The 10,460-nt window shown below is 53.0% G+C and overlaps 1 long non-coding RNA gene across 1 annotated transcript; it reads left to right on the forward strand.

Moving 5' to 3' along the window:
- The first annotated feature begins 7,518 nt into the window (after window positions 1–7,518).
- On the forward strand, window positions 7,519–8,991 carry LOC130300835 (uncharacterized). The gene is made up of 3 exons (XR_008851640.1): window positions 7,519–7,594; window positions 8,243–8,307; window positions 8,410–8,991. It is a non-coding gene; the product is annotated as an uncharacterized LOC130300835 (long non-coding RNA).
- Window positions 8,992–10,460: the final 1,469 nt, after the last annotated feature.

Here is a 10,460-nt window from a genome sequence, read left to right on the forward strand (position 1 = left end):
TGTAAATGGGTGACAGAGGGGTGTAAAGGAGTGTACAAGGGTGGCAGAGGGGTGTAGAGGAGTGTACATGGGTGACAGAGGGGTGTAGAGGAGTGTACATGTGTAACAGAGGGGTATAGAGGAGTGTACATGGGTGACAGATGGGTGTACATGGGTGACAGAGGGGTGTAGAGGAGTGTACATGTATGACAGAGGGGTATAGAGGAGTGTACATGGGTGACAGAGGGGTGTTGAGAAGTGTACATGGGTGACAGATGGGTGTACATGGGTGACAGAGGGGTGTAGAGGAGTGTACATGAGTGACAGAGGGGTATAGAGGAGTGTACATGAGTGACAGAGGGGTATAGAGGAGTGTACATGGGTGACAGATGGGTGTACATGGGTGACAGAGGGGTGTAGAGGAGTGTACATGGGTGACAGATGGGTGTACATGGGTGACAGAGGGGTGTAGAGGAGTGTACATGGGTGACAGATGGGTGTACATGGGTGACAGAGGGGTGTAGAGGAGTGTACATGGGTGACAGATGGGTGTACATGGGGGACAGAGGGGTGTAGAGGAGTGTAAATGGGTGACAGAGGGGTGTAGAGGAGTGTACATGGGTGGCAGAGGGGTGTAGAGGAGTGTACATGGGTGACAGAGGGGTGTAGAGGAGTGTACATGTGTGACAGAGGGGTATAGAGGAGTGTACATGGGTGACAGATGGATGTACATGGGTGACAAAGGGGTGTAGAGGAGTGTACATGGGTGAGAGATGGGTGTACATGGGTGACAGAGGGGTGTAGAGGAGTGTACATGGGTGACAGATGGGTGTACATGGGGGACAGAGGGGTGTAGAGGAGTGTACAAGGGTGGCAGTGGGGTGTAGAGGAGTGTACATGGGTGACAGATGGGTGTACATGGGTGACAGAGGGGTGTAGAGGAGTGTACATGGGTGACAGATGGGTGTACATGGGTGACAGAGGGGTGTAGAGGAGTGTACATGGGTGACAGATGGGTGTACATGGGTGACAGAGGGGTGTAGAGGAGTTTACATGGGTGACAGATGGGTGTACATGGGGGACAGAGGGGTGTAGAGGAGTGTAAATGGGTGACAGAGGGGTGTAGAGGAGTGTACATGGGTGACAGAGGGGTGTAGAGGAGTGTACATGTGTGACAGAGGGGTATAGAGGAGTGTACATGTGTGACAGAGGGGTATAGAGGAGTGTACATGGGTGACAAATGGATGTACATGGGTGACAGAGGGGTGTAGAGGAGTGTACATGGGTGGCAGAGGGGTGTAGAGGAGTGTAAATGGGTGACAGAGGGGTGTAGAGGAGTGTACATGGGTGGCAGAGGGGTGTAGAGGAGTGTACATGGGTGACAGAGGGGTGTAGAGGAGTGTACATGTGTGACAGAGGGGTATAGAGGAGTGTACATGGGTGACAAATGGATGTACATGGGTGACAGAGGGGTGTAGAGGAGTGTACATGGGTGACAGATGGGTGTACATGGGTGACAGAGGGGTGTAGAGGAGTGTACATGGGTGACAGATGGGTGTACATGGGGGACAGAGGGGTGTAGAGGAGTGTACAAGGGTGGCAGTGGGGTGTAGAGGAGTGTACATGGGTGACAGAGGGGTATAGAGGAGTGTACATGGGTGACAGAGGGGTATAGAGGAGTGTACACGGGTGACAGAGGGGTATAGAGGAGTGTACATGGGTGACAGAGGGGTGTTGAGAAGTGTACATGGGTGTCAGATGGGTGTACATGGGTGACAGAGGGGTGTAGAGGAGTGTACATGAGTGACAGAGGGGTATAGAGGAGTGTACATGAGTGACAGAGGGGTATAGAGGAGTGTACATGGGTGACAGATGGATGTACATGGGTGACAGAGGGGTGTAGAGGAGTGTACATGGGTGACAGATGGGTGTACATGGGTGACAGAGGGGTGTAGAGGAGTGTACATGGGTGACAGATGGGTGTACATGGGGGACAGAGGGGTGTAGAGGAGTGTAAATGGGTGACAGAGGGGTGTAAAGGAGTGTACAAGGGTGGCAGAGGGGTGTAGAGGAGTGTACATGGGTGACAGAGGGGTGTAGAGGAGTGTACATGTGTGACAGAGGGGTATAGAGGAGTGTACATGGGTGACAGATGGGTGTACATGGGTGACAGAGGGGTGTAGAGGAGTGTACATGTATGACAGAGGGGTATAGAGGAGTGTACATGGGTGACAGAGGGGTGTTGAGAAGTGTACATGGGTGACAGATGGGTGTACATGGGTGACAGAGGGGTGTAGAGGAGTGTACATGGGTGACAGATGGGTGTACATGGGTGACAGAGGGGTGTAGAGGAGTGTACATGGGTGACAGAGGGGTGTAGAGGAGTGTACATGAGTGACAGAGGGGTATAGAGGAGTGTACATGAGTGACAGAGGGGTATAGAGGAGTGTACATGGGTGACAGATGGGTGTACATGGGTGACAGAGGGGTGTAGAGGAGTGTACATGGGTGACAGAGGGGTGTAGAGGAGTGTACATGAGTGACAGAGGGGTATAGAGGAGTGTACATGAGTGACAGAGGGGTGTTGAGAAGTGTACATGGGTGACAGATGGGTGTACATGGGTGACAGAGGGGTGTAGAGGAGTGTACATGGGTGACAGAGGGGTGTAGAGGAGTGTACATGAGTGACAGAGGGGTATAGAGGAGTGTACATGAGTGACAGAGGGGTATAGAGGAGTGTACATGGGTGACAGATGGGTGTACATGGGTGACAGAGGGGTGTAGAGGAGTGTACATGGGTGACAGATGGGTGTACATGGGTGACAGAGGGGTGTAGAGGAGTGTACATGGGTGACAGATGGGTGTACATGGGTGACAGAGGGGTGTAGAGGAGTGTACATGGGTGACAGATGGGTGTACATGGGGGACAGAGGGGTGTAGAGGAGTGTAAATGGGTGACAGAGGGGTGTAGAGGAGTGTACATGGGTGGCAGAGGGGTGTAGAGGAGTGTACATGGGTGACAGAGGGGTGTAGAGGAGTGTACATGTGTGACAGAGGGGTATAGAGGAGTGTACATGGGTGACAGATGGATGTACATGGGTGACAAAGGGGTGTAGAGGAGTGTACATGGGTGAGAGATGGGTGTACATGGGTGACAGAGGGGTGTAGAGGAGTGTACATGGGTGACAGATGGGTGTACATGGGGGACAGAGGGGTGTAGAGGAGTGTACAAGGGTGGCAGTGGGGTGTAGAGGAGTGTACATGGGTGACAGAGGGGTGTAGAGGAGTGTACATGTGTGACAGAGGGGTATAGAGGAATGTACATGGGTGACAGATGGGTGTACATGGGTGACAGAGGGGTGTAGAGGAGTGTACATGGATGACAGAGGGGTATAGAGGAGTGTACATGGGTGACAGAGGGGTGTTGAGAAGTGTACATGGGTGACAGATGGGTGTACATGGGTGACAGAGGGGTGTAGAGGAGTGTACATGAGTGACAGAGGGGTATAGAGGAGTGTACATGAGTGACAGAGGGGTATAGAGGAGTGTACATGGGTGACAGATGGGTGTACATGGGTGACAGAGGGGTGTAGAGGAGTGTACATGGGTGACAGATTGGTGTACATGGGTGACAGAGGGGTGTAGAGGAGTGTACATGGGTGACAGATGGGTGTACATGAGGGACAGAGGGGTGTAGAGGAGTGTAAATGGGTGACAGAGGGGTGTAGAGGAGTGTACATGGGTGGCAGAGGGGTGTAGAGGAGTGTACATGGGTGACAGAGGGGTGTAGAGGAGTGTACATGTGTGACAGAGGGGTATAGAGGAGTGTACATGGGTGACAGATGGGTGTACATGGGTGACAGAGGGGTGTAGAGGAGTGTACATGGGTGACAGATGGGTGTAGAGGAGTGTACATGGGTGACAGAGGGGTATAGAGGAGTGCACATGGGTGACAGATGGGTGTACATGGGTGACAGAGGGGTGTAGAGAAGTGTACATGGGTGACAGAGGGGTGTACAGAGGGGTGTAGAGGAGTGTACATGGGTGACAAAGGGGTGTAGAGAAGTGTACATGGGTGACAGAGGGGTGTAGAGAAGTGCACATGGGTGACAGAGGGGTGTAGAGAAGTGTACATGGGTGACAGAGGGGTGTAGAGAAGTGTACATGGGTGACAGAGGGGTGTAGAGAAGTGTACATGGGTGACAGATGGGTGTACATGGGTGACAGAGGGGTGTAGAGGAGTGTACATGGGTGACAGAGGGGTGTAGAGGAGTGTACATGGGTGACAGATGGGTGTACATGGGTGACAGAGGGGTGTAGAGGAGTGTACATGGGTGACAGATGGGTGTACATGGGGGACAGAGGGGTGTAGAGGAGTGTAAATGGGTGACAGAGGGGTGTAGAGGAGTGTACAAGGGTTGCAGAGGGGTGTAGAGGAGTGTACATGGGTGACAGAGGGGTATAGAGGAGTGCACATGGGTGACAGATGGGTGTACATGGGTGACAGAGGGGTGTAGAGAAGTGTACATGGGTGACAGAGGGGTGTACAGAGGGGTGTAGAGGAGTGTACATGGGTGACAAAGGGGTGTAGAGAAGTGTACATGGGTGACAGAGGGGTGTAGAGAAGTGCACATGGGTGACAGAGGGGTGTAGAGAAGTGTACATGGGTGACAGAGGGGTGTAGAGAAGTGTACATGGGTGACAGAGGGGTGTAGAGGAGTGTACAGAGGGGTGTAGGGAGGTGTACAAGGGTGATAGATGGGTGTAGAAGAGTGAACATGGGTGACGGGGCATAGGGGTGACAGAGGGGTGGACAGGGGTGGACATGGGTGACAGAAGGGTGGACAGGGGAGACAGGGGGTAAAAGAGGGACAGGAGTGACAGTGAGGGGTGGACTGGGGTAACAAAGGGACAGATGGGTGAACAGGAGGGTGGACATGGATGACAGAGTAGACTACGGGGGTAGACAAGGGGGTAAACATGAGTGACAGGAATGGACAGGGGAGTGGACAAGGCAGACGTGGATGACAGGAGGGTGGACATGGGTGAGAGGGGGGGTGGACATGGGTGACGGGGATGATAGGTGGGGGGACATGTGTGAGTGCGGGTGGACATGAGTGATGGGGGGTGGACATGGGTGACAGGAAAGAGTGGACATGAGTGACAGGGAGGGTGGACATGGGTGACAAGGAGGGTGGACATGGGTGACAGGGAGGGTGGACATGGGTGACAGGGAGGGTGGACATGGGTGACAGGGAAGGGTGGACATGGGTGACAGGGAAGGGTGGACATGGGTGACAGGGAAGGGTGGACATGGGTGACAGGGAAGGGTGGACATGGGTGACAGGGGGGTTGGACATGGGTGACGGGGGGTGGACATGGGTGACAGGGGGGGTGGACATGGGTGACAGGGGGGGTGGACATGGGTGAAAGGGGGGTGAACATGGGTGAAAGGGGGGTGGACATGGGTGACAGGGGGGTGGACATGGGTGACAGGGGGGTGGAAATGGGTGACAGGGGGGTGAATAGGGGGTGGACATGGGTGACAAGAATGTGGTCAGAGGGGTGGACAATGGAGGGTGAACATGGGTGACAGGGATTGGCAGGGGTGACAGAGGGTTGGATGGGGGGTGGACATGGATGACAGGAGAGTGGACATGGGAGACAGGGGGTCAGAGGGGTGGACAAGGGTGACAAACGGACAGATGGGTGAACAGGAAGGTGGACATGGGTGACAGGGTAGACTACGGGGGGAGACGGGGGGTAAACATGAGTGACAGGGATGGACAGGGGAGTGGACAAGGCAGACATGGATGACAGGAGGGTGGACATGGGTGAGAGGGGAGGTGGACATGGGTGAGAGGGATGATAGGTGGGGGGACATGTGTGAGAGGGGGTGGACATGAGTGACGGGGGTTGGACATGGGTGACAGGAAGGTGAACATGGGTGACAGGGGGGGGTGTGGACATGAGTGACAGGGAGGGTGGACATGGGTGACAGCGGGAGGTGGACATGGGTGACAGGGAGGGTGGACATGGGTGACAGGGAGGGTGGACATGGGTGACAGGGGGGGGCATGGACATGGGTGACAGGGGGGCGTGGACATGGGTGACAGGGGGGGTGGACATGGGTGACAGGGGGGTGGACATGGGTGACAGGGGGGTGGACATGGGTGACAGGGAGGGATTACATGGGTGACTGGGGGGGTGGACATGGGTGACTGGGGGGGTGGACATGGGTGACTGGGGGGGTGGACATGGGTGACAGGGGGGGTGGACATGGGTGACAGGGGGGGTGGACATGGGTGACAGGGGGGTGGACATGGGTGACGGGGGGGTGGACATGGGTGACAGTGGGGGTGGACATGGGTGACAGGGGGGGTGGACATGGGTGACAGGGGGGGTGGACATGGGTGACGGGGGGGTGGACATGGGTGACAGGGGGGGTGGACATGGGTGACAGGGGGGTGGACATGGGTGACAGGGGGGTGGACATGGGTGACAGGGAGGGATTACATGGGTGACAGGGGGGATGGACATGGGTGATAGAGATGGACAGGGAGGTGGACAAGGCGGAAATGGCTGACAGGGGGGGGTGGACATGAGTGACGGGGGGGGGGTAGAGGGTGGACCTGGGTGATGGTGGGGGGGTTTAGACAGGGTTGAGAAGGTGAACAGAGGGGTGGAAAGGGTACAGTACCTTAAGCAAGCCGGCCCGCGCAGCTTGCAGTTCCACAGCAGGCACGGGAGTCCGGCGCAGGTGCAGCTCGTTCCGCCCCAGGGCACCATTTTCGGCTCACTGCGCCGCAAGGGAGAGGGGGACGGAGGGAGACGCAGGAGACGGAGGGTGAAGGAGGCGGACGCGGGGGACACAGGGAACAGAGGGGCAAGGAGGGGAACATGGGGGACGCGGGAGACGCAGGGGACGGAGGGGAACACAGGAGACGCAGTTGGACGCTGTGCGCGCAGTGCGCACGCAGACTTCCCTTCCCCCCTGCGCCGTCAGGCCGGGGCGGGACATTTAAAAAAAATAATAATAATAAAAAATTTAAAAAATCACGGCAAAATCCCGCGGCACCACGGGCAGTGCTGAACGGCACACACGTGTGCCGCGGCACCGCGGTTGGGAATCACTGCACCAGACACTAATGGTGTTTTCTTTATCTTTTTATTGCGTTTTTATAGAAATTTGTGGGAGGTCGAGAGTATGGTTTTTAGTTTTTTTTGTATTTAATGAAGTTCTGCCGTTTTTCTTCCCAAATTTTCAATAGAAACCCTTGAGTCACATGATGAATCACATGACTTGTAAAGAGAAAAGCCGGGGGGTAAAAAAAAACCAAAGGGGGAAAAATATGCCTATAATAATAATAATCGTAATAATCATACACATTGGGGGAGATGTATGAAAACCGATGCAGAGGAAGTTGACCAGTTGCCCATAGCAACCAATCACATCGCTTCTCTCACTTTTCAGAGGCCTTTTTAAAAATGAAAGAAGCGATCTGATTGGTTGCTATGGGCAACCACTTTTCCTCTTCACAGTTTTTGATAAATCTCCCCCAGTGTTTTTGGCAAAAATAACACAAAGATGTCATCTTGGAGGAAAAGAAATGAGGTGGGGCAGTTTTTTTGGTGTCTTTTAAAAAATTGTGACTGTTACTAGGCGTAGGCTGGGATTAAACACAGTTTATATGTGACATTTTTCAAATCACACATTGCTTTAACTCTGGCGGTCCCCCCCCCCCCATGTCAAAGCATGCTGGGAGTTGTAGTTTTGCAACAGGTGGACAACCACAAGGGATAAGTGATGCAGTATGTCAATCTAGGGCCATGGTGTCTGATCTTGATCTGGCAGCAGGAGCCACGACCACTTTAAATCAATGGCTGCCGGGACGTCTGACGAGTGACATCCTACGCTGCAGACCCCCACGTTCAGGGACGTCACTCGTCAGACGCCTAGGCTCTTGGGGCCACAAAATGATATTACAAATACTAAGCGTCTGGTTAGGAGAAACAAACACAAAACACCCATAGGGAGTAGCGCCATTTTAATAAAAAAAAATGCAAAATAAAAAACCCTTAGATAACAGTCATGCAGAATATGTTAAAAAGCTTTTTTAGGTTTCAGCCAATCAGAGAGCAGCACTGCTCAAATAGAACTCCCAGGAGGTAACAGCGTGTCACACATGTGATGTCATAACCATTGTCCACCAGAGAGCAGCACTGAGCAGATATAACACTGCTCCTGCTCATTCTTCACCAGTGAGGGGCCGGTGCTGGACACTGTAGGGACGCGGGAATGTGAAGTCAAAAACATGACTGTGACTGGTAAGTGCCACATTGTTTTTTCCAAAAGGTCTTTAGTGCAGTTCCATGTGCATTTCTATAATAAACATGTAAATAATCGATCTTTTTGTTTTCCCATCTTAGATGCACTATTTCCAGCATGTGGAGTAGCATTTCCGGACTTACTGCAAGAAGTTGGATGATGGCCTAGATTTCCGGACTTACAGCAAAACGTTGGATGAAGGCCTAGATTTCCGGACCTACAGCAAGAAGTTGGATGAAGGCACAGCCCCTCAAATCACGCACATACACAGACACATTTGCCCAAATTCTAGAGGTAACCTCCTTTAGTATGCCCAGAGGAAGGGCAATACAGTAGCCATGGATTCCCTACAGGTTTCCTCCCCTCTGGAGGTTTTTCCTGTCCTGAGTTAGTTACTGTACGCTCTTTGTGAGTGATGGACGGTTACAAAAATCCCTACACAAACATTTTAATAAATAATAAATAAAGTTTCCCTTTTTTTAAACTGTTCTTTGACTTGTTGAACTCATTTATTTTATTTCTTTGTGTGAAAAATAGTGTCAGCAAAATGTGGATGACATGACATTTTTTTAAGTGTCAAAAGCTGCTCTCCTACGTGATCTGCACAATACGGTGTGGAGAGAGGCAGCTGATGCTGGTTTGTACAGTTGCTGAGGCAACCGTAGGACACCCAGCAAGTTCCCTGCACAAGCCTTTTTCTGATGAATGGGGACTTGCTAGGGGTCATACAGTTGCAAAGGATCAACTTTTGGGTACGTGCACTGGCACTTAACGGAGATATCTTATTCCCTATCTTAAGGATAGGGGATAAGATGTCTAATGGTGAGGGTCCTGCTGCTGGGACCACAGTGATCTCCATGCAGCTCCCGAAATTCTAAAAAGTATGTTTAGATCGCTGGCTTCCCGTGGCAGGATTCATGACATCACATAGACATGAATGGAGGGGGCGTGGCATGACGTCATTTCCCGCACCACGAGAACTCAGTGTTCTACATATATTGTTTAGAACGCCGGGTGCTGCATGGAGATCTCGAGGGTGAGAGCGACAGGACCTCAATGATAAGACATCTTATACCCTATACTTTGGATAGGGAATAAGATTTTTAGGGGCGGAATACCCCTTTAAGGAAGTAGGAAGGGTGTGTAGGCATGCATTACAAGCAATTACAAAAAGAGCAGCTGGGAGAAATGGCAGGATGCAAAGCAAAGTTTGGCTGGGACTGATTTTTAGTGTGTTGTGGCCGATTAAAGGAGAACTATGGCAAAAATTAACTTATGCCCTATCCATGGGATAAGGGCAGTGGCGTACCAAGGCGGGGGGCGGGGCGGCCTGGGTGCCACTCTCAAGGGGGGTGCCAGGGGCGGACCGACCCGCCGCCGCCGCTGCTGAGGTCCCACTCGTCCCAGATCCCCAGCAGTAAGCGCTACCTTCTCCTGTATGCGCGATACACGCACAAACAAGAGAAGGCGTCCCCTCTGTGTGAGCCGCATCTGCAGCTACACAGAGGAGACGTGACCTCCACCCCCACGCAGCATGCAGTACAGGCGCCGGTGACGTCACTCATCCGGCGCCTGTACTGTGGAGGGGACAAGACGCGGGCCCTGCAGCTGAGGAGATCGCTGCGTGGGATATCAGGTGAGCATCCTTTTTTATTTTATATTTTTTGCTCTACATTTACCTATGGGGGGAGGGGGGGCTGCTCTGCATTTACCTATAGGGAAGGGGGAGAGAGGGGGGGGGGGTGCTCTGCATTTACCTATAGGGAAGGGGGGAGAGGGAGGGGGGGTGCTCTGCATTTACCTATAGGGAAGGGGGGGAGTGGGAGGGGGGGTGTTCTGCATTTACTTATAGGGAAGGGGGGGGAGAGGGAGGGGGGGCTCTGCATTTACCTATAGGGAAGGGGGGGAGAGGGAGGGAGGGTGCTCTGCATTTACCTATAGGGAAGGTGGGTGCTCTGCATTTACCTATAGGGAAGGGGGATAGAGGGTGGGGGTGCTCTGCATATACCTCTAGGGAAGGGGGGGTGCTCTGCATATACCTAGGGCTGGGCGGTATGACCATATATGTGTATCACGGTATTTTTTTTAACTTACGGTGGTTCCACAGTATATAACGGTATTTCCCCCCCCCCCTCCAAAATCATGTGACCCG

The sequence above is a fragment of the Hyla sarda genome, chromosome 1 (genome assembly GCF_029499605.1).
Source record: "Hyla sarda isolate aHylSar1 chromosome 1, aHylSar1.hap1, whole genome shotgun sequence".
Classification (NCBI taxonomy): Eukaryota; Metazoa; Chordata; class Amphibia; order Anura; family Hylidae; genus Hyla; species Hyla sarda.